This window comes from Gracilinanus agilis, chromosome 3 (genome assembly GCF_016433145.1).
Source record: "Gracilinanus agilis isolate LMUSP501 chromosome 3, AgileGrace, whole genome shotgun sequence".
NCBI classification, from domain to species: Eukaryota; Metazoa; Chordata; class Mammalia; order Didelphimorphia; family Didelphidae; genus Gracilinanus; species Gracilinanus agilis.
In genome coordinates, this window is record NC_058132.1 from 5,972,867 (window position 1) to 5,995,813 (window position 22,947).

The following is a 22,947-nucleotide window of genomic DNA, read 5'->3' on the forward strand; positions in this document are numbered from 1 at the left end:
TGAACAAACATCTTGGGATCAAGAACTGGGCAGAGGGAGGTGAAGGGTGGTTGAAGTGTGGAAGAAGAGGGTAGGCCTGAACCTAAACCTATATCCTGTGCTTGACTGAGCTAGTGAGCCTTCAACATCATTGGTAGTAGAGATGAGAGAATACACAGATCATCAATCCGCATCTACATCAATAACTTTCCCTATTCTCTGGCTTCGCTGTGGCCAGGTCAGGTCAGAGTTAGAGAGAAGGTGAAGACCTCAAGCCTCTACCAGCCTAGCAGTCTCCTGTCCTGATCATCAATTAGCTTAATAGCCAAATATAGCAATAGGATTTCCAGTCTCCAAACCTAGTACCTTGTTATCCTCTCCCCATCAATAGATAATAACATGATTTAACAGAAAGTACCTTCCTGAGTGGTTATTCTATCTCAGCCCTTAGGAAGGGAGGATTAATTAGGCAGTCAGATCTCAATAGTTTCCAAAGCCAATCAATAGCCTATTATCAATCAATCCAACCTCAGGTTGGGCCTAGAGAGGTCAACCATCTACCTAACCTCTCAAGGGGTCTCAACCTGGGCAACTGTTAGAAGGAAGTCACTGACAAGTTTAACCAAGCAAACCTGTCAGGGAGAAGAGGGATAAACTACAGCAACAGCTAGTGTGAGAGGAGTGGGTGTTCCTCCTTCACCAACTGCAGTTGGCTTAGGTCTTGGGCTCTGATCCCTCCTTCATCCATACTATCCCTAAGATCCACATACCAGCCATCCTCTAATATCTAGAGGGAAGATCTATAGGGAATAGTAATAGTAAGAGAGGAGACATAGAAAGAAAAAAATCAAGAGATCAGATCATAGTCATACACATCACATACATATCTCTATCTCAACCTCCTCTCTATTCCTTTTTAACATAGTCAATAGCTTCTAACTTATGACTTGATTAAAAAATGCTATTTGTTTTCAACATGTGTAAAATGAATGTGAATTGAAATCTTACAGGTAATAGTTTGAGTTCTTATTTAAAAAAAATTACTATGGAAAGCCACACAGTATATTTTCATAATTTAGAATAAAATGCCATACTTTTAGACTTTCCCAGGGGAAATGTGGAATAGGTTAAGTCACATAAGTATTTGATGTATAGTTTATATATTACGAAGAACAAAATAAATGATAGGAGGGGGTAGTTCATCACATACTTTTATTTTTCTTTCTTTTTAAACCTCTGTCATTTATCTATCAATTCTAAAAAAAAAAAAAACAGAGAAAGGTAAAGAAATACAGTTAAGTGCCTTGCCCAGAGTCACACAGCTAGCCTCCAAGGCCAGATTTGAACCTAAGTTTTCCCAACTCCAGGCCTAGTTCTCTATCCACTGAACAAACTAGCCATCCAATACGCTTTATTTTTATTCCTGAAACAAGTTTCAATTACAAAAGATTTGGGAAATTACTGTTCTGGACTCATGAGCGTTCATGATACATATTGGTGTTGCTAAAGCATAATGTATTCTCCTGGTCAACTCCCTTCTCTCAGTTCAGAAAACTCTCCCCAGGCTTTTTTGACACTCTGCCCTTAATTTCTCATGCATGGCTCAATAATCTTCCAGCATATTCTCAGTCTATCTTTCATTCAGTCATTTCCCAGTATAAGGACACCATCTTTGTTTACAAATCTTGACAACAATAAAAACAAAAACAAACAAACAAAAAAAAAACAGGAGCTGTCACTTTGGGAAGTGTAAAGGGATTTTTTAACTCTTTGTAGGATCCCTTGCAGGTTCCCCCAGGGTGCAAAGATTAGGTACATTTGGGTGAGATTAGGAGCACAGGTCCAAAAGGTATTCCAGATGCCATCCTTTGAGTGCTTTGAGAATCTTTCTGTAAAGGCTTTTTTTATAAATGAGTTGTCTGATTTTGCTTTCTCATGCATTCTACCACCCTCTTCTCTTTTTACCAACAGACGCATCCAACTCAGATGTTGTCATAAGAATTATGTTTTCTCCAAGATTTCCTCTTTTCATCTTCCTTCCATCCTTAGAAAAAAAGAGTAGTCTCTTACCCTGTTATCTGCTCTATTTGCAGCTTTCTCCAGGGTGCAAGTTCTTTTCCTTCAAGAGGCAGCTAAGGAACACAAGGGATGGAGCTTTCTTTCTGCCTGGAGTCAGGAATATTTGAATTGAAATCCAGACTCAAGACATTTTCTATTTGCTTATCACTGGGAAAGTCAGAGCTTCTTTTTGCCCTCCTCCACCTCCTCCCATTCCATTACTCCTCTCCATATTCTCAGGGTCCAGTGTCATTGGTGTCATTGGCCTCCTTACTGTTCCTCCCACATGGCTCCCCATCTCCTGACCCTGAATCTTCCTGGGCTCCTCTCCCAAGCCCTGACTGCTGCCCCCCACTAATTCTGCCTCCCCGTTTCAATGGTTTCTTCCAATTCTGAACTAAATTCCCATCTTCTGCAAGATGCCTTTCTTGGTCCTCCTCCTCTCAGTGCTTTCCTACAATTTACCTCATATGTAGGAAACAAACATTTATGAATTGCAGAACACGGGGAGGGCAGAATGAGGGCTTCAGAGATTAGATGGCTCCTAGGTATTCTGACTGGCCTTCTAAGATCAAGAAATGGTCTTTGATGCCACCTTCATGCCATGCTCCCTGCTTCACTCAGCCCTCCAACTCTCACCCAGGGGACCTGCTGTCTTGATCTGGGAAAAGTTCTCCCTTCACTGTCTTCTCACGTCTCCACCATCAGACTTGACCTCAACCTTCATCTCAACCTGCTCTTTCCCAGGATACCACTGATCCACTTTCTACTAAGTATGATGGCCTTTTGTCAGTAATCTTCCTTCAGGAACTTTCAGCAGCCTTGGACCCTGCCAACCAACCTGCTCTCCCTGACACTCTCCTTTTTCCCAGGGACGCCATTCTCTCTTGGTTCTCCTCTACATCTCACTGCCCTCTCATTTGCATGGCTGGATCTTCGTCCAGGTCAGTCCTGATACCTGAGGCTCTTCTAGCTCTGTCCTGGGCCCTCATCTTCTGTCCCTCTCTGTATCAGAAGAGTGCCCAGAACAGAGCCTTGGCCTCAAACCATGGCTGGCAGTGACCTCCGTGAAGAGCCAGCAAAGGGGCCTGGGACGGAGCAGTCAGAGAGGTAGGAGGAGAACCACAAGAGAGCATGGCCACAAAGTACTGGAGAGAGAGAAGAGAACACAAAGAGGAAGAAGGAGACAGACAGCATGGAAGGCTCCAGAGCCCTCCACAGTGATGAGGACTGAGCAAAGGCCATTTCACTGGGGGAGTCCAAGATCACTGCTAAGTTTGGAGCAGGTGACTGAGGTCTGAAGCAGCCTGTAGAGTTCAGAAGAGAGTGAGAGGCAGGGAATGGGAGTCACAGCTTATATGTGTCCTTCTCAGAGGCTGGGGGTGAGAATTCAACACTAGCCTGAACCTCTTTTCTCTCTTCTGGTGCCCTAAGCACAACTCTGGATTCTAAAGGAGACTCTGGCTACCAAGTTGGAAATGTCAGCCTGCAGGAAGCAGCAATTCCCGCCTTCCTCTGACTGAATTCGGAACAAAGAAAGCCAGTTGCTTATCTGGAACATGTACTTCAGAGAGTGAGCCGGGTACTTGGCTCCCACCTTTAAAAAAGGCTAGAGGACTGCTTTGGCGTCCTGAACACAGCTGCCTCAGAGGGAAGGTGGTTGCCTCTTGAACCTCCTGACTGCTGGCCTCCAGAAGAGCCACCTCTGATCTGGACAGACCTCAGAAAAGGAGCCCAAAGGGGACTTGGGAAAGGAAGTCCCTCCCTTCTGTTCTGCCTCCCAACCATGGAGACAGGAGGCTGCTGGCAGAGCACTGGGGAGCCCAGTGTGGCCGTGTAGCTCCGGAGGAGGCTGCCAGCTGGGCGAGGGCCAGATAGGGAGAGAGTGGAGACTCGGGGTGGCCCAGGAGGGCATTCTGGGGTATCTAAGGGCTGGCTGAGGGGAGGCGGCTTGCAAAGGATGTGGCAGGCCCTTCTCTGTCTCTGGCTGCCTTTGTACTGCTCCATACTCTACTGTCATCTCAGACACAATCTGCAGATTTTTAATCCTAAGAATCCCAAGGAAAGATGAAGGGAAGATACTTAGGGCAGCTGGATGTAGCCAGAGGGATGGAAGAATCATGGGAACGTGGGTGTGCAGGGCCTCCTCATCTGTGGGGAGAGGCAGAAGGTTAGGGAGGAGAGATGGGCTGGGGAAGGCGGGAGGCTCTCCTCCTGGGGCTGAGGAGAGAAGCTGTGAGGGGCAGGTGCTGGAGGGAAGGGGGGGGTGGAGGAGGAGGCACCCTTCCTGCCTCTTCGACTGTGTCACCTGCAGGGACCTGCTGGGGGTGGGGGAAGGGGAAGGAGCAGAAGGGAGAGAGAGGAGAGAGGAGAGAAGAGAGGGAGATGCTGCTCAGGAGGCGGCCCCAGGCAGGAGGAGCCCAGTTCTAATCTGGCCTCAGACATTCACTAGCTGGCTGACTCGGAGCTCCTTCCCTGGCCCCACCCTGACCAGGCTTCCTGGGGCTGCTTCTCCCCAGGACCCTCTTGGGACCTGAAGGTTACCTGGGTGGGGGTGGGGATGGAGGCGGGGGCGCAGACCAGCCCCTCCCCCAGCCGCCTCCTGGGTGGGGGCGGGGCATCCTGTCCCAGGGAGGAGGGCAAAGCCCTGCCAGGGCTCCTGACCAGGGCACTGCCTGTTGGTCCCTCACCAAGGATTGGTAGCAGTGATGGACAGACACACAGACACCCAACAGATGCTCCCGGACTGGGGTCCGAGACACTTCCTTCTGCCCTCCCCTGCCTCTCCTGGGGCATTTGCAGGAATGTCCAGAGAAACCACTGGATTTCCCCGGGAGGACAGAGGCCTCTCCCTGGTAGCCCTCCCGGCGGCCTCCTCCTGGACCCCCGCGAGAGGGAAGAGGGCGGAAGCCGGAAGACCTGGGTTCAAATGAGGCCTCACACACGGGTCAGCCCCGTGACCCTGGGCGAGTCACTTCAGCGGTTTGCCTCACTCTCCCCTTCTGTAAAATGGGCACCTACCAGTGCGGGGCTTGTGAGGAATCCAAGAGGGACGCAGAAAAGCGGCCTGAAGCCCGAGGAGAGCAGGGACAGGAGGAGGCGGGTGTGGACAGAGGCCAGGTGGCTGGACGGGGCTGGGGCTGAGCAGGAGGAGGGGAGGGGTAACGCCCCGGCCCCTCCCAGCAGTCTCGCCCCTCTCCTTACCTCTCCGGGCTCAGGGTCTCGGCATCCCACCCCTCCCCCCCAGCCTCCCGCTCGGGCACAGGTGCACGTGCCTGCAAGCCCACTGCCTGACTTCGTAATGTAGTAGAGGGGAGGGGTTGGGGCCCTCGGAGGAAACAGCCCACAGGGCCGCGCCTGCGTAGTGACTGCCTCCATACCCCCCTCCCCTTCCCTCCCAATTCACCCTCCTGCAGCTCCAGGATCGAATAAAGGGCTCCGTCCTGAAGCTGGGGAGCCGCACTAGAGATTCCCAGCATGCCCTGGGGTCGCCTCGGGGAACGTCTGACACCCGAGTCGTTTCAGGAAGCGGGCATTCTGGGAAATGGAGTCCTCCAGCCTCATACCCGCCCCTGGGATTAGTGCCCAAGTGGGAAAGCCAAGTGTGCCCGGCCCCGCGGAGGCCTTCATTCCCCCTCCCCCACTTCCCCTTCCGGTCCTGGGCCTTAGCCTGGAAGCTCCCTGAGGGCAGTCCGTGTCCTGGTGGCTTTGGGGGGGACCCCGGGGCTCCCGAAAGGAGGGGCCAACCTCATCCCCAGGTGGAGGAATCTGGTGACCCGGGGCTGCCCTCCTGGCCCGGAACCCCCAAGATCAGGGCTCGAATGTGGGCCCTCAAGCCAGAGGCCTCTGAGGCAGCTGAGGAGGGTCTCCTTCAGCAGTGCCCCAGCCCAGGAGGCAGCAGCAGCCGCTGAGCCCAGGCTCTGAGCCCGGATGGACAGAGGACAGTCTGGGGTGTCTGTGTGTCTGTCTGCAGGGCTGCCGGGCTCAGGCTGGTCAGGCCTGTCTGACTCTCCCCCCTCCCCCTCTTTTGGGGCTTTCTGGGCAGAGGCTGGGCGGCTCTGCTGTGTCCTTCTGCAGCCCATTTGTCAGGGGAGGAAACTGAGGCAAGCAGACAAAGTGACTTGTCCAGGGTCCTGCAGGGGGAGATCTGAGGCCTCCCTGGCTCTGGGCTCAGGCTCTAGTGGGCCAACCCCAGGGAGTCCTTGAAGGCTCTTCAGAGTTCTCTCTGGTAAACCCAATTGTTCCTTTTCTCTCCTGAGAGGCCCAGCTACATCCTGGGCTGCTGGCCCAGAGCAGACACCACACAGACAGCTCGACCCCCTCCCCCTCCTCTTGGACTCTGGCCTCCCCTCCTGAAAACCAGCCTTTCCTGGTCCTTCCCCCTGGGAGGCTCCCATCTACACTGCCCTGGGCTTTTCCACACACACCTGCTCCCAGGGTTTCTCCCCATTAAGACTCTGGTCTCTTGGGGGCAGGGACTGGCTTAATTCCTTCTTCTGCAGGCCCAGGAGGGGAGCACAGTGCTAGGCACAGGGGCTGGTTGACTTGCTCTTAGAAATGGTATAAGGTAGGGCTGCTGGCTGGCTCAATGAATGGAGAGCCAGGCCCAGAGATGGAAAGTCCTGGGTCGAAATGTGGCCTCAGACACTGCTGAGCTGTGTGACCCTGGCCAAGTCACTTAACCCCATTACCTAGCCCTTACCACTCTTGTGCCTTGGAGCCAATACACAGTATTCATTAAGTGACTCTTTAGCCCAGAGGGCAGCACATCAATCTTGTAAGCTGAAGGTCCTGAGAGAAGTTTCTAAGGCAAAAGAATCACTTGGCTTTTACCCCCCGGGTCCATTATTCAGTCTGCAACTGCTAACCTGAGATTCCCTTCTGAGTGGATTCTCAGGGGTACAAGCACAAGCTTTGGGGGTCTCCAACCTACAAGCTATTCCTAAAACTTGGAGTTCATCAGATCTCACCAGGCCACAAGTTTGGGGTCTCTAGATTCCACGTGGACACAGGTTTAAAAACAACAAAACCCGAATGGTCTCTATTATGAGAATTTAAAATATTCTCTCACTAAGGTAGGAGCACGCAGGCATACAATATCCAGCCAGAACTCAACATGGAGACTCATCTTTTATGCTTATTACAAGATATCATCATATACTTGTCCTTATTAATAGAATTTGCTATAGGAGAAGGGAAAATGAGCGACGTAGAAGCATCAACAATGGCCTTCGGTTGTGTTTGGTTCCACTCACAGAGAAGGGCTCATTCCGGAACTCGAGCTATCATCGCCTGGCCCAGATATACTTGGGCGGAAAAATGTCAGTCAAGAGACCCCTACCTTCACCTTTGCAAAGTCTCCCAACAATGCCAGAGACAAACATCTGCGCAGTCTGGCCATCCCCAACAAGGACTCAGTGAGGCCAGACCCAGGGCTGCTGGCCCAGAGCAATCGCCACACAATAGCCGGACCCCCTCTCTCTCCTCTCAGACCTCCTCTCAGACCCTGGCCCTCTGCCTTTACTCTGGGAGTCTCAGGCTTCCTAAAGTGTTTCCAGAACAGCATCTTTTAGGATTCTGTTTTTGGATCTGTTCTGCTATCCACTTCTGTTTTCCGAGGGAGTTCTTTCCAGTCGTGTTTACCATTAGGATAATTACCTGCGCATTTCCCTCCTCCTCACATTTACCCTGTTTCTTCTTCTTTTTCTCTCTCCTTTCATTCTGTTCCTCCTGAGAAGCGGTTTATTTCTGAGCACTGTTTCCAAAAACCCGTCTTCCCTTCTGTCAGTTCCCTCTTCCCTTCTCCTGTCCCTTTTCTACGGGGTAAAATAGATTTCTCTTTCCAACCAAGTGGGCATCTAATTTTCTCTCTGAGCCAAATCCAATGAGAATAAGGTTCAAGCATTGGCCACCTCTCCCAGCCATTTCCCCCACTATTAGGACAGCTCCTTCATGGCTCTTTTATTTGAGATCATTGACTCCACTCAGTTTCCTTTCCCTCTTCTCCACCTTCAATCCTCTTTGTCATGTCTTCATTTTGCTCTTTTGGATGACATCCTGTTGTAGTTCATTCACACCCATGTCCTCTTTCTGTGTATATTCCCTTTAATTGCCCTAATATTGCTAAAGCTCTTAAGAATTACAAGTATTATCTTCCCATTTAAGAATATAAACAGTTCAACCCAGTGGAATCCCTTAGGATTCCTCTTTCTGGTTTAATTTAATTTAAGTTTAATTAATTTAAATTTATTAATTTAATTTTGGTGTTTAAGTGTCTCTAGCATCTTCTGTTTGAATGAATATTTACAATCATGTAAATTGCCCAGATTAACTGAAGAGGAAGTTTAACCAACCCCCCTTAGAAAAAGACATTGAAGAAGGCACTCCTCAGGAAAAAAAATCCCAGGGCCAGAGGGCTTTGCAAGTGAATCCTAACACACATTTAACTAACAATCCCAAAGCTCCCTACATTATTTGGAAAAATAGGCCCAGAAGAAGTTCTATTAACTTCCTTTTCTGACATAACTATCAGAAGGAGCAAAAACAGAAAGAAAATTGTAGAAGGATCTTCCTAAAGAATATTGATGCAAAACTTTAAAATAAAATATTAGCAAGGAAGATCATCCTCTATGGCCAGGGGCACTTTATACCAGGAATAAATACAGGGATGGTTCCATATTAGGAAAAGCATCTGTATACTTGACCATTTCAATAAGAAAACCAATAGAAATCAGAGACTTCTCTCAATAGATGGAGAAAACGCTTTTGATAAAATACATGGAATTGTCTTTAAACTGATAAGTAGGAGGCCAAGATGGTGGAGAAGGTACACAGACACACTGGATCTCTACCAAACTGTCCTCCAAAAACCTATGATATAACATTTCAAAAGGAATTCTAGGGCAGCTGGGTAGCTCAGTGGAGTGAGAGCCAAGCCTAGAGACAGGAGGTCCTGGGTTCAAACCCGGCCTCAGCCACTTTCCAGCTGTGTGACCCTGGGCAAGTCACTTGACCCCCATTGCCCACCCTTACCAATCTTCCACCTATGAGACAATACACCGAAGTACAAGGGTTTAAAAAAAAAAAAAAAGGAATTCTGGAACATAATCCACAAAGCAGCACACCTAAGCAGGCTCCACCACAGCAAAGGCTTTGGTGCTGCGCAAACATTTCTGGAGTCCTCAGCTAAAGATGGTAAGGGGGGATGGACAGCTGCTCCAAAGGAGAGGACAAGGGTCCCTTTGCCAGCTCTGGGTATAGGCCTCTTGTTGCATTGTCCCCCAACCATCAACAAGTATCATTTGCAATGGGGATAAATTAGAAGCCTTCCCAAAAAGATCAGGAGTAAAACAAGGATGCCCTTTATCACCTCTATTATTCGACATAGTACTAGAAACACTAGCAGTTGCAATTAGAGAAGAAAAAGAAATTGAAGGTATCAAAATAGGCAAGGAGGAGACTAAGCTGTCACTCTTTGCAAATGATAGGATGGTCTACTTAGAGAATTCACAAAAAGCATCTAAAAAGCTGGTGGAAATAACTAACAACTAATAGCTAGCAAAGTTTCAGGGTACAAAATAAACCCACATAAATCATCAGCATTTCTATATATTTCCAACAAAACTCAGCAGCAAGAGGTAGAAAGAGAAACACCATTTAAAATCACTCTAGACCAGTGATGGGCAAACTTTTTAAAGAAGGGGCCAAAGGAAAGGAAATGCTCATCTGTCAGTCTATTTCTAAGGCAACTCTTTCGAAGTTTCATTGTATTGTATCCTGCTCATTATATTCATCAGATTAGGAATAATGTCAGCAGCAGGACAGAACATGTCAGGAGGCTGCATCTGGCCCGCAGGCAGTAGTTTGCCTATCACTGATCTAGACAATATAAGATAAATGGGAATCTGTTTTCCAAGATAAACTCAGTAATTATATGAACACAACTACAAAACACTTTTCACACAAATAAATCTAGATCTAAACAATAGGAAAAACATTGATTGCTCATAGGTAGGATGAGGCAATTAATGAAAATGACAGTCCTGCCTAAATTAATTTACTTATTCAGTGCTATACTATCAAACCACCAAAAAACTTTTTTATAGAATTAGAAAAAATTATAACAAAATTGATCTGGAAGAACAAAAGATTAAGAACATCAAGGGAACTTATGAAAAAAAAAACAAACAAACATGAAGAATGGTGGCCTAGCAATACCAGTTCTTAAACTGTAGTATAAAGCAGTGATCATCAAAATAATCTGGCACTGGCTCAGAGATAGAGAGGGGGATCAGTGGAATAGACTTGGGGTAAATGGCCTCAGCAAGCTAGTGTTCAATAAGCCCAAAGATCCCAGCTTTTGAGACAAGAACTCACTATTTGTCAAAAACTGTTGGGAAAATTGGAAAACTATATGAGAGAGATTAAGTTTAGATCATCTCACACCCTACACCAAGATAAATTCAAAATGGGTAAATGACTTAAATATAAAGAGGAAAATTATAAGTAAATTAGTTGAACATAGAATATTATACCTGTCAGATCTGTGGAAAAGGAAAGAATTTAAGACTAAGCAAGAAACAGAGAACATTACAAGATGTAAAATGAATAATTTTGATTATATAAAATTAAAAAGTAAAACCAATGCAATCAAGATTAGAAGGGAAGCAAAAAACTGGGGGAAAACTTTTATAACAAAGATCTCTGACAAAGGTCTAATTTCTCAAATTTATTCATTCATTCAATCATTCATTCATTCATTCATTCATTCGTTTGTTTGTTTGTTTATTATTATTAAAAACCCTTACCTTCCATTTTGGAATCAATACTGTGAATTGGTTCCAAGGCAGAAGAGTGGTAAGGGTTAGGCAATGGGGGTTAAGTGACTTGCCCAGGGTCACACAGCTGGGAAGTGTCTGAGGCCAGATTTGAACCTAGGACCTCCTATCTCTAGGCTTAGCTCTCAATCCACTGAGCTACTCAACTGCCTCCTAATGTCTCAAATTTATAAGGAACTAAGTCAAATGTTTAGGGAATCAAGCCATTCCCCAATTGCTAAATAGTCAAGTGATATGAAAAGGCAGTTCTCTGATGTAGAAATCAAAACTATCGATAACCACATGAAAAAATGTTCTAAATCCCTCCTGATTAGAGAAATGCAGATAAACACAATTCTGAGGTACCACCTCACAACTAGCAGATTGGCTAATAGGAAAGCAAAGGAAAATAATGTTGGAGGGGATGTTGCAAAATTGAGGTATAAATGTATTGCTGGTGGAGTTGTGGATGGATCCAACCATTCTGGAAGGCAATTTGGAATTATGCCTAAAGTGTTTTAAAAGAATGTATACCCTTTGATCTAGCAATACCGCTACTAGGTTTGTACCCCAAAGAGATAATAAAAAAGAGCAGTACAAAAGTATTCATAGCCATGCTCTTTATGGTGGCAAAAAATTGGAAAATGAGGGGGTGTCCCTCAATAGGAGAATGGCTAATTAAATTGTGGTATGTGATGGTGATGGAATACTATTGTGCTGTAAGGAATGATGAACTGCTTCATTTCTATATGAACTGGAAAGAACCCCCTGAACTGATGTGGAGTGAAATGGGCAGAACCAGGAGAACACTGTACACAGAAACTGAAACACTGTGGAATGATCAAATGAAACGACTTTGCTACTAGCAGCAATGCAATGACCCAGGACAATCCTGAAGGACTTACAATAAAGAATGCTATCCACATTGAGAGAAAGAACTGTGAGAGTAGAAATGCAGAAGTAAAACATGATTTATTACTTGTTTATATGGGTACAGGATGTGGGGTTTGGGTTTTATAAGATTACTCTATTACAAAAATGAATAATTTAAACTCTAAAGCAGTGATTCCCAAAGTGGGCACCACCCCCACTCCCGTGGGTGCTGCAGCAATCCAGGGGAGTCGGTGATGGCCACAGGTGCATTTGGGGGTGGTGAATAACTGTAAGGGGGTGGTGAAAGTATGTGATGGGGGCGCTAAGTAATATTTTTTCTGGAAAGGGGGTGGTAGGCCAAAAAAGTTTGGGAACCACTGCTCTAAAGGATTACCCTAGTGCAAATATCAATAACATGGAAATAGGTCTTGATCAATGACAAATGTAACCAGTGGAATTTCTTGTCACCTCTGGGAGGGGGGAAGAAAGAAGAGAGGGAGAAAAAATGAATCATGTAACTATGAAAAAAAATCTAAAAATTAAAAAATGAATGTAAAGCACTTAAAAAAAGGAATCTGAAATTTTTCTATTTCTCTCTATGAAATGCTTTTGTAATTGGTGAAATGTTTCTGTTTGCAGAAAAGACTTTGGGGACTTTAACCTGTTACTATTTGAAGTTGTGATTCCAGGTATAGGTATCTGATCTCTCATGAAGCCACTTGTCTAACATTCAAGGGGAATGCCATTGCTTTAGGTAGATGTTTGTCTCTGGCATTGTTGAGAGACATTGCAAAGGTGAAGGTAAGATTCTCTTGACTTAGTTCCCCAAACCTGATCAAGACATTTTCCCACCTAAGTATATCTGGACCAGGCTGTGATACCTTGTGTTTCATAATGAGCCTTTCTCTGTGTAGCTACTGATTATAACCCATCCTTGGAATTAAACACAACTGAAGTACATTATTTAAAAAAAATTTTTTTTTATTAAGAAAATTTTTCCATGATTCCATGATTCATGTTCTTCCCCCGCCCCTTCCATAGCCAATATGCAATTTAACTGGGTTTTACATGTGTTATTGATCAAGACCTATTTCCATATTATTGATATTTGCACTAGGGTGATCGTTTAGAGTCTACATCCCCAGTCATATCCCCATGGACCCATGTGATCAAGCAGTTGTTTTTCTATTTCTTCTCCCACAGTTCTTTCTCTGAAAGTGAATAGCTTCTTTCTCATAAGTCCCTCAGAATTGTCCTGGATCATTGCATTGCTGTGAGTAGAGAAGTCAGTTACATTCAATCATGCTACAATGTATCCGTCTCTGTATACGATGTTCTCCTGGTTCTGCTCCTTTCACTCTGCATCAGTTCCTGGAGGTCGTTCTAGTTCACATGGAATTCCTCCAGTTCATTATTCCTTTGAGCACAATGAAGGACATTATTGATACTTCTAGGTCACTCATTTTTCCCTTCTCATATAGCAAATTCTATTAATAAAGACAAGTATATGATGATATATTGTAATAAACATAAAAGATGAGTCTCCGTGTTGAATTTTGACTAGATACTGAATGTTTCTATTTCCTTAGTGAGGGAATACTTTAAATTGTCATAATAGAGACCATTCTGTTTTTTAATTTTTATTTTTAATATTTTCCCATATTTACATGTTTCATGTTCTTTCCCTCTCCCCAACCCTCCCCACCCCCCCTTAGCTGACACACAATTCCACTGGGTTTTACATGTATCATTGATTAAGCCCTAATTCCATATTATTGATAGTTGGGCTAGAGTTATCATTTAGTGTCTTCATTCCCAATAATATCCCCATCAGCCCATGTGTTCAAGTAGTTGCATTCTGTTTTTTTTTTTTAACCTTTATCTTCTACTTTAGAATCAATACTATATATTAGTTCCAAGGCAGAAGAGTGGTAAGGGATAGGCAATGAGGGTTAAGTGACCTGCCCAGGGTCATACAGCTAGGATGTGTCTGAGGCCAAATTTGAACCCAGGACCTCCTGTCTCTAGGCCTGGCTCTCACTCCACTGAGCTACCCAGCTGCCTCCACCATTCTCCTTTAATCTCTTATATCTCAGAAACAAACTAAGGGATGAAATCCACCCCCTTAAAACTTGGACATTGTGATTAATTGTTGATATAAAGCCAAACAAAGCTAATGATATTCTGTCCTGAGATACATTTTGTGAGTCATTCTATGTCCTTTAGCTTAGCGCTAGCATCCCAATTCTGACTCTGTTGTAATCATGTCTCTCTTTCTTCCTCTTAGGGAAAAGGATACTAACCAGTGCAAGTTATTCTGTGATTTTAATGAATCCCCATTTGTGAACTATGTCCTGTGATGATGTTTTACACTCATTTGTACAACAGAAGTAAAAGACACATTCTCCTATGATTTTAAATGAAAATTATTTTCTTATCAATCTCTACTCCTTCTAAGGGGGAAAGGGTATGAGAACTGATTGAATTAAATGTATATTTTTGGAACTTTGAATTGGAATAAATTTGAAGTTTGGGGTTTGAACTAAATCTACCTTCTTGATTTGAAGAGTTTTATATTCATCTTCATTACAGAGATTGATTTAAGGGGTCACACTATAATATTTTCAGTCCTGGTAACTGAATCCACTCAAAACAAGAATTATTTGAATTTCACATTCATGGTTAAACTTATGGAACCAAAGTTGATATTATTCCTAGTCTGATTCCAGATATCATTATCAGGACTTACTATTAAGACAAAGATTTCTGGTGCCAACTGCCCTATAGGGGTGACATCTATGAAATGCAGATGAAGTTTTGTCTCAAGTGAGAAGCTGAGGGAGCAATTTTTTTCATAAATAGGAGTGGGCCTCTATGCCTTGACTTCCCCAAAATGGCATTTCCTCTTGAATGGAAAATATTCCCACCTAGCCATTTCTAAACTGGGAGCTAGAATTTTTGTCAATGCACTTGCCTGGAGTTGACATAAGACTAGTGGACCAGCTTCCCCTTATTATAGCCATGCCCCAACTTTTCCTTTTGTGGCAACTTTTTATGATCATGATATGTGACCAGTGGTAAATCTACCCCATAGACAAAGATTGGAACACATTGGAGCCACCAGTCTATACAACTTAAGCTATTCAACATAGTAAATGAAAAAGCAAACTTAGAGTGCCTGTATTAAATCATTTTGAGATCTGTTTTGTAAGAAATTTTAGCAAATGGCCCTCTGAACCAAGGAAGCAGACTTACCAGAGAAACCACTTTGGGAAGCCAGCATATCCCAAAAAAGCCGGAGAAGATTTCCAAAAGGCTCAGATGACAGCAGTAGAAAATGCTCTCAAATCAGATACCTACATTAGATTTTAAATTCTATGATAAGATAGACAAAAGAGTAGAAGTTGGGTCAAGCATCCTCTTCATTTATTATTTTGCCTCACTTGCCACTGCCCAAGTGACATTTTGTCAGTACCGTAGAACAATCCCAACATCATGGATCTCTAATACTACCCAAGATGCCTTACCTGTTCCACCTGCTCTAAGAGCTTCCCAAGGCTCCTCCTCAGTGGAAGAGATGAGGCAATCATCAGTTTGCACCTTGATTTGACATGATCTAAATTCCCTAGATCAGATAACTGATATGTAGTCTTTGTAATTCATCACCTATGAAGAAGTAACCAGATCTTCTCTCTTGGTCTGCCATTCCTTTGGGCTTGTAAAAGGCACCTTCTCTCTCAGCCATCCTGGCTTATCTATGTAAGCCGTCTTTGGCAAGCTGTAAGACAGGACCACACCAGGCTGGGAATCCAGGAACTAAGTCTCTGGCTCTGATCCCTTCCTGAACTCAAGCTCACTCCTTGGTTTGTCTTAATTTGTCTGGTTCAACCATGTGGGTAGCTGGGCCCCCTGACCCCTGCTTATGAAACAGACCAGGGCCCATGGAGAATCTGGGACCTAATGGAGCAGAAGTAACTCAGTGGGGGAACTTTAAGTTAGAAAGGCTGGAATCATTCTTCCTCTTCATTAATATATACTTATAAATTTAGTATAAAATCTCCAAGATTAATTTTTATTCATAACATATCTATATATGCTCTTTCAAGCTACCCAAGTACTGATATCAGTCTTAAGGATTTTAGATAACAATTTCCACATAAGAAATAAATGATTTAACTTTTTTGAATTTCCTATTAATTTGTCTTCCAAATTTACCTCCTTATAATTCTTATAGATCAAATACTCAGCTCTGGGCTCTTCCCCAAGAATACTTGAAATTCCTTTAGTTCATTAAATGTTTTTTTTTTATCTTGTGTAATTATGCTCAGCTTTGCTAAATATTTTATTCTTGGCTATAAACCCAGCCCCTTTGCTCTTGTGTTCCATGTCCTTCATTCTTTTAATATTGAAGTCTTGTGATATTCTGACTGTAGCACCACAGTATTTAAATTGCTTTTTTCTTGTTGCTTGTAGTATTTTTTCATTAACCTGGAAGCTATAGAACTTAGTAATGATATTCCTGTGCATTGTCCTCTTGGTGTCTCTTTCCAGTAGTGATTGGTGGATTCTTTCAATTTCTATTTTATCCTCTAGTTCTAAAACTTCTCTGCATTTTTTTCTAAGAATTTTTTGGAGTACTAAACATTTTTTTATTATTATCATAACTTAGGTAGTTTAACAATTCTTATATTGTCTATCCTTGATCTGTTTTCTAGGGCAATTATTTTTATAAGATAGTTCTTATTCTCTACTTTTTCATTCTTTTAATTTTGCTTTAATCTTTCTTGTTAGCTTATGAAGCCATTAGCTTCCCCTTGTTGAATTCTAATAATTTTAATTTTTTTCCATGGTTACAGGATTCTTGTTCCCTCCCCGTTTTTCAGAGTTGACAAGCTGTTTCACTGGGTTATACATATACTATCACTCAAATCCTATTTCCATATTATTAATTTTTTGAGTAATCGTTTAAAACCAAAACCCCAAACCATATATCAGTTCTAATTTTTTATGGATCATTCTCCTGTAAGTTTTTGGATCTTCTTTTCTACTTGGTTCTCTTTTCTTTCATTATTTTTTTTCTTGCATTATTTTTCCCCCTAAATTTTCTCCAACCTCTCTCATTTTGTTTTTGAAGTCTTTTTTAAACTTTTTCAAAATCTTTTTTGGCCTTGTGATCATTTGATGTTTTTCTTTGCTGTTTCAGAAGTAAAGTCACTGTTCTCTTAATTTGAACCCTGCTGCTCTTCTCTGTCCCCAGAATAGCTATCTATAGTTGGGCTCTCTTTTGCTTTCATTAAAAAAAATTAGCAGCCAGTAAGCTTACTTGTTAACTTTATGCTAGAGTCAGGCTTTATTTCCAGTGTGTGGGGGATGATGCCTCAAGTTTGTCATTTTTTTTTTTGTCATTGTTATTTTCTGGGCCCTACTAAGTTCTTCCAGTTTTTATCATCCAGGGCCACATAACTCCAGCTGTCACTGACGTCAGCTTCTCCAATTATGGACACCCAGCAGTTCTGCCACTGTTGCCACTAACTCTGGCTTGACTTGGCTGGAGCCAAGCCAGACAATAGGGAAGGCTATTGATGATCTTCTTGAATGACAGAGGTACTGCTCTCTCTCAGCTCTATTGATGATGGATATAATAGCTCTCTAGGTCTCTCAGGCAATGAAGTTGAATTGCAGATATAGGGCCCACCCTCCCTCTCTAGAAGAAACAAGAACCAATGAAAACCTCACTTCCTGGCCAGTAGACCACCAAGACATGGACATTTCCTCTCGAACCAACATGAGATACCTACTTAAATGTAGAACAGACCTCCTGGAGGCATTAAAAATACATGCTAAACACCCTAATGCATGGAATAAGTATGAGAAGTTGAGGCAGGCAAAGGACGAACATCCCAGTCTTTTTCTGGACTGCTTGACTGAGGGAGCTGAGAATTTTGGGGGGTTTCATAAAGACCAAACAGCTGAATCTCTACCCACTTAGGAGGCAGTTCATACAGGGGACCACCATACCCATCCAAATCTACTTCAAACAAAGCTACCCCTAATGGGAATCCTTGACATTGAAAGAACTAAGGCAGCACACAACTTATATTTATGACTCTAAAAACAAAGAACAATAACTGAGTCAGAGTCAGAAAAAGATAGAACAATAGCTGAACTAAAGAGACAATTGAAAGAAATGAGAAAAGACAAAGAGAGGAGATGAAAAACTTAGCTTCACAAACAGCAAGAAGCCAAACATAAAACAGACAGAGTCCTATGCCAGTCCTAAGAAAACTTATAGTAAGGTACAAGATGCTTCCTTTGCCACAAATAAGGTCAACTTATGTATGAATCTTATATAGATTCAAGAAGCAAATTGACTTTTCAAACGACAAGGCAGGCAGAGACTCTCAGAGAAAATTTTACAACAGATGGGGAACCAAAGCAAACCAGAAGGATGATATCCAAGATCAGACAAAATGCTGCACCCATGACTGCAAGGTTAACACACAAACGCCCTCGCTCCAGGAGATGCAAAGCTACCTCAAAATGGGAGCAAGGCTGAAACACCCATGAAGCCAGATCACTAGTTTATCTAGTACAGAGACAAGTAAAAAGGGAAGAGAGAGCACTGAGCTCAGAGGCAAAACAGAGAATGAGGCTACAGTGCTGTGATTAGGCAAAGACCACAATGATAACCAATATACGTTATTGGAAGATAGAGACAGAAAGAGCACTGCTGGGGAATTACAAATGGATAGAGCAGCTCAAATGAAGAGAGAAATCTTTGGGGATGATCACACTCTTATGGGGGCCGCTGAATGAGCCCACGCTCCAGTACAAAATGGGGATGTGGGACACGGAGGCGAGGCTTTGGTCAGGAGCAGCACAAGCTTAACGCCAACCAGCCAAATAGACATAGCTGTGCTGGGAGACAGGAGCCAAGAGCCTATTCTGAACAGAGGCAAACACAGAGGGGAGCATACTGGCAAAAGAGAAGAGCCAAAGGTAGCCCGGGCCAGGGAACAGTGTCCCACGAAAGAGGGAAAAGAGACATTTTTATCCTCAAGCTCACTCGAAGGACAGAGCAGCCAAGGAAACCCTCTCACGGCAGGCAGACGTGGCGGCCTCCCAGATCAATGATGGCTACCCAGTATCCGGGCTTCAGCCCACGGGCTGTGGTTGCGTACCGAGAACCCAAGCAGAGAAGGAGTCAAAACCCAAACTGTTTTCAGACGAGGCTTTTCTTAACCAAACCCCACCAGCTTGCCTGAGAATTGTGGGGGACCAAAGGAAAAAACCAAGAGCGCTTGGGACAGACTGCCAGCAAAGACGCCCCACGTTAGAGCGGAGACACCTCGGCAGAGCGAAGGACAAGAAATCACAACGAACGCTCACCCTGAAGCCGTGCAGGAGAATCTCGGAAGCCTCCAACTTTGAAATAAAAGATCAGGTCGTAAGTCAGCCATTGGCCCAAGGAGAGCAGATGCTGAAGATTCTAAGCCAGGCGCAGTAACCGGGGAGACACATGAGCTGGGGGAAGGGACAGAACTAGAATGTTCCAGCGACCCGTTCATGGAGGCAGCCATGACAGTGGAGGCAGCCATATTGGATTACCGCAAACCATCTAATATACTGACATTGGAATCGGATACCACTAATTTTAAGCCACAAAGACAACTAAACCAGTTGCTTCCTTTGCACAAAAATAATACCATTAGTGAACCAATGATTAATATTGAAATAAATGGGAAAATAATACAGGGTTTGGTAGATACAGGGGCAGAGTGCAGTATACTCCAACATTTGCCAGGGGATTGTGAAATACAAGTGAAAGGAGCCGCTGGGATCACACAATTAGCACCAAAATTTAAACCAAAAATGGTGAAATTGGGACCCATTGAATTCAATCACTCATTCCTCTTATTATCATCGTGCCAAACAATCTGATAGGAAGGGACATCCTATGCAAATTATTTGCAACCATATACTGTGAACCAAATGGTGAACTCTATTTGCATCTTCCTAAAAGATCATTAAAGCATCATCCAATTCTATCCTTGGACAGGATACCAAAACAATCAAATTTACTAATAAGAGAACAAGATAACATCTACAGGATTCCTGATACCCTCCCAAAAGATGTCAGGACTACAAAATCTACAGACGTAGGGAGAATCTTGTCAGCCAAACCTCTAAAGATCAAAGTAAAAGGAGGAATACCACCCAGGATACCTCAATTCAAACTTAGCAAAGAGGCAATGGCAGGTATCAGACCAATAATCCAAAGTCTCCTAGAACAAGGCTTTTCTCCATGGCTTTTCAGAATTCAATACTCCCATTATGCCAATAAAGAAAGCAAAGCTAGATGCTGAAGGAAACACCCAGTGGAGAATGGTTCAAGACCTGAGGGCTATCAACAACTATGTAGAACATACCCATGCAGTAGTACCCAGTCCAACAGAGATCATAGCTGAAATTCCACCCTCAGCTACATGGTGCACTGTCACTGACTTGGCTTCCGCCTACTTCTCAGTGCCCATGCACAGAGACATTTGCATTCACATGGGAGAGCAAGAGCCTTCTATGGAGTTGTTTACCACAGGGGTATGTTGATAGCGCAAACATATTTTGCCAAATATTGCAAAAGGACTTAGAATCCACTTCTTTCACTGACAACAAGATGGTACATTATGTAGATGACATACTACTAATGTCACCAACAGGAGATAGTTGCCAAAGGGATAGTATTCACTTGGGAGAAGAGCTGTATAATATAGGACACAAAATTTTGAAAAATAAAATACAGTGGGTAAAGACCAAAGTCGAGCACTTGGGATTCATACTAGAGAATGGTACCAGAAGTGTATCCCAAAGGAGAGTTGCAGATATACAAATGTTGAGCTTGCCTAAAACAAAGAAACAGCTAAGAGCAATTATAGACATGACAAGTTTCTGTAGGCAATGGATACCCGGTTATTCACTCATAGCTAAACCATTGACAGAGTTAACCAGGAACAATGTGACAGAACCTCTGAAGCTCAACAGAGAACATATACTTGTCATAGAAAAATTAAAAGCTGCTATACTATCATCTCCAGCTTTAGACATCCCTGATCATGATAAGCCATTCCACCTATTCATTCATGAAGACAAGGGAATAGCCTGTGGTGTTCTCATGCAATCTCTTGGTAACAACCTCAGATCCATAGCCTTCTATAGCTCAACATTGGATCATGTAATCCAAGGCATGGTTTCCTGTTTGAAGATCATTGCAACCACAGTTCTGATGGTTAGGAAAAGTTCAAAGCTATTTCTAGGAGGGGAGCTGAGATTGTATTCACCGCACCAAATGGAAACCACACTGTGGAATGCAAATCTCCAAGCATTTACCTCACAACGGCTCTCCCAGTACCAAGAGATATTACTAACCAATGAGAACTTAACCTTCCATATCGTTGCAAGAACATCAATCCAGCAACACTAATCCCTGACTTACTTCTAGAAGGGGATAGCCTTCACAGTTGCAGTGACACCTTAGAGGTCATGTAGAAGACCAGAGAGGACTTATCAGATACACTGCTGATCAATGCAGACCTGACTTTGTTCTGTGATGGTTCCAGATACAGGTTTAATGGCAAAGGTTTTACAGGGGCTGCAGTTACCACTCAAGAAGAAACTATGGTTCACAGCACTTGAGCCAAAGATCTCTGCTCAGGCAGCAGAAATCCTAGCCTTGACACGAAATCTCCAAATTGCAAGAGACAGATCTGTTAACATATACACAGACACGAAATATGTGTTTGGGGTAATTCATGTATCAGAGGAAATCTAGAAACATAAAGGATTCATAACAGCAAACAGGAAAGCAATAGCCTATGGGAAATTGATCAATGAATTGTTGTAAGCTCTCCAGTTACCATCCAAAGTTTCTGTGATGCACTGCAGAGCACATCAAAGTCTTGTGGGGCCAGTACAGTTAGGCAACAGAAGGGTGGACATCACTGCGAAGTTTGGAGCTAGATTTGGACCTTTGCAAATATTACGCTTATCCTTAGTAGGGAGAGACCAACTACTAGATGCATACTCCCAAAAAGAAGTGAAATATTGGCAAGAACATCTTGGGGCAAATCTAGTGAAAGGGCTGTAGATGTCTATCTCGGGTAAACCATTTTTGCCAAAATTACTGCACCATACCTTGTGCACAGCAATTCACAGAAAGGGTCATTATGGGATACTAGCTTTAGTTGATGTAATTAGAAACCACTGAATCGCAATCAGTGTCACAACAGAAGCTAAGGGTGTGTGACAATTGTAAAGTCTGCATGCAATACAACCAAGCCATCTCCAAAGTCAAGGCTTTGGGAGGGAAACAACTAGCATACACTTCCTTCGAATGCTTGCAGATTGATTATGTCACAATGCCCAAATGCCAAGGATACAGATACATACTACTGATAGTTGACAGAGTAACAAAGTGGCCAAAAGCATTCCCAGCCAGGAGAAACAATGCAGCATTTGTAGCCAAGATCCTATTTAGAGAACTAATACCCAGATTCTCTATACCTGCAATAATTTCATCTGACTGGTAGTCACTTCACTAATTCCATTCTTGGCCAAGTCTACCAGGTGCTCGGGATGAAGAGATATCTATGCTCTATATACAGACCTCAGTCATCTAGGCACGTTGAAAGGGCCAACAAAAGTCTTAAAACTATGATAGGGAAGCTATGTTCAGAGAACCATCTCAAATGGCCAGACGTTCTACCTATGGCACTTTTCCATATCCGTAGCCAACCAAATAGTTCAACTCATTTATCTCCATTTGAGTTACTATATGGGCAACTACCATGGCATGGAAAAGCTCCACAAGACACCAATTATCTGTCACACCTTGGTATAGAATGCAGGATCTATAAATACATCACTCTTACTAAAGGAAAGGCTAGAAGAACTACACCACTTAGCCTTGATCCAACAAAGAATCCCATTAGACTACAGCTTGCACAATTTCAAACCTGGAGACACAATTTACATCAGGAACTTTATCAGAAAGTCAGTCCTAGAACCAAAATAATTTGGATCTCATGAAATAATTCTAGTCACACCCACAGCAGCAAAAGTTAAGGGCAAAGAAGCATGGTACCATCACACACACATAAAGTCCTCCAAGGAAGAGCCTCAACAGAAAGAACCAGACATAGATAAAGAGCCTCAGCAGAAAGACCTA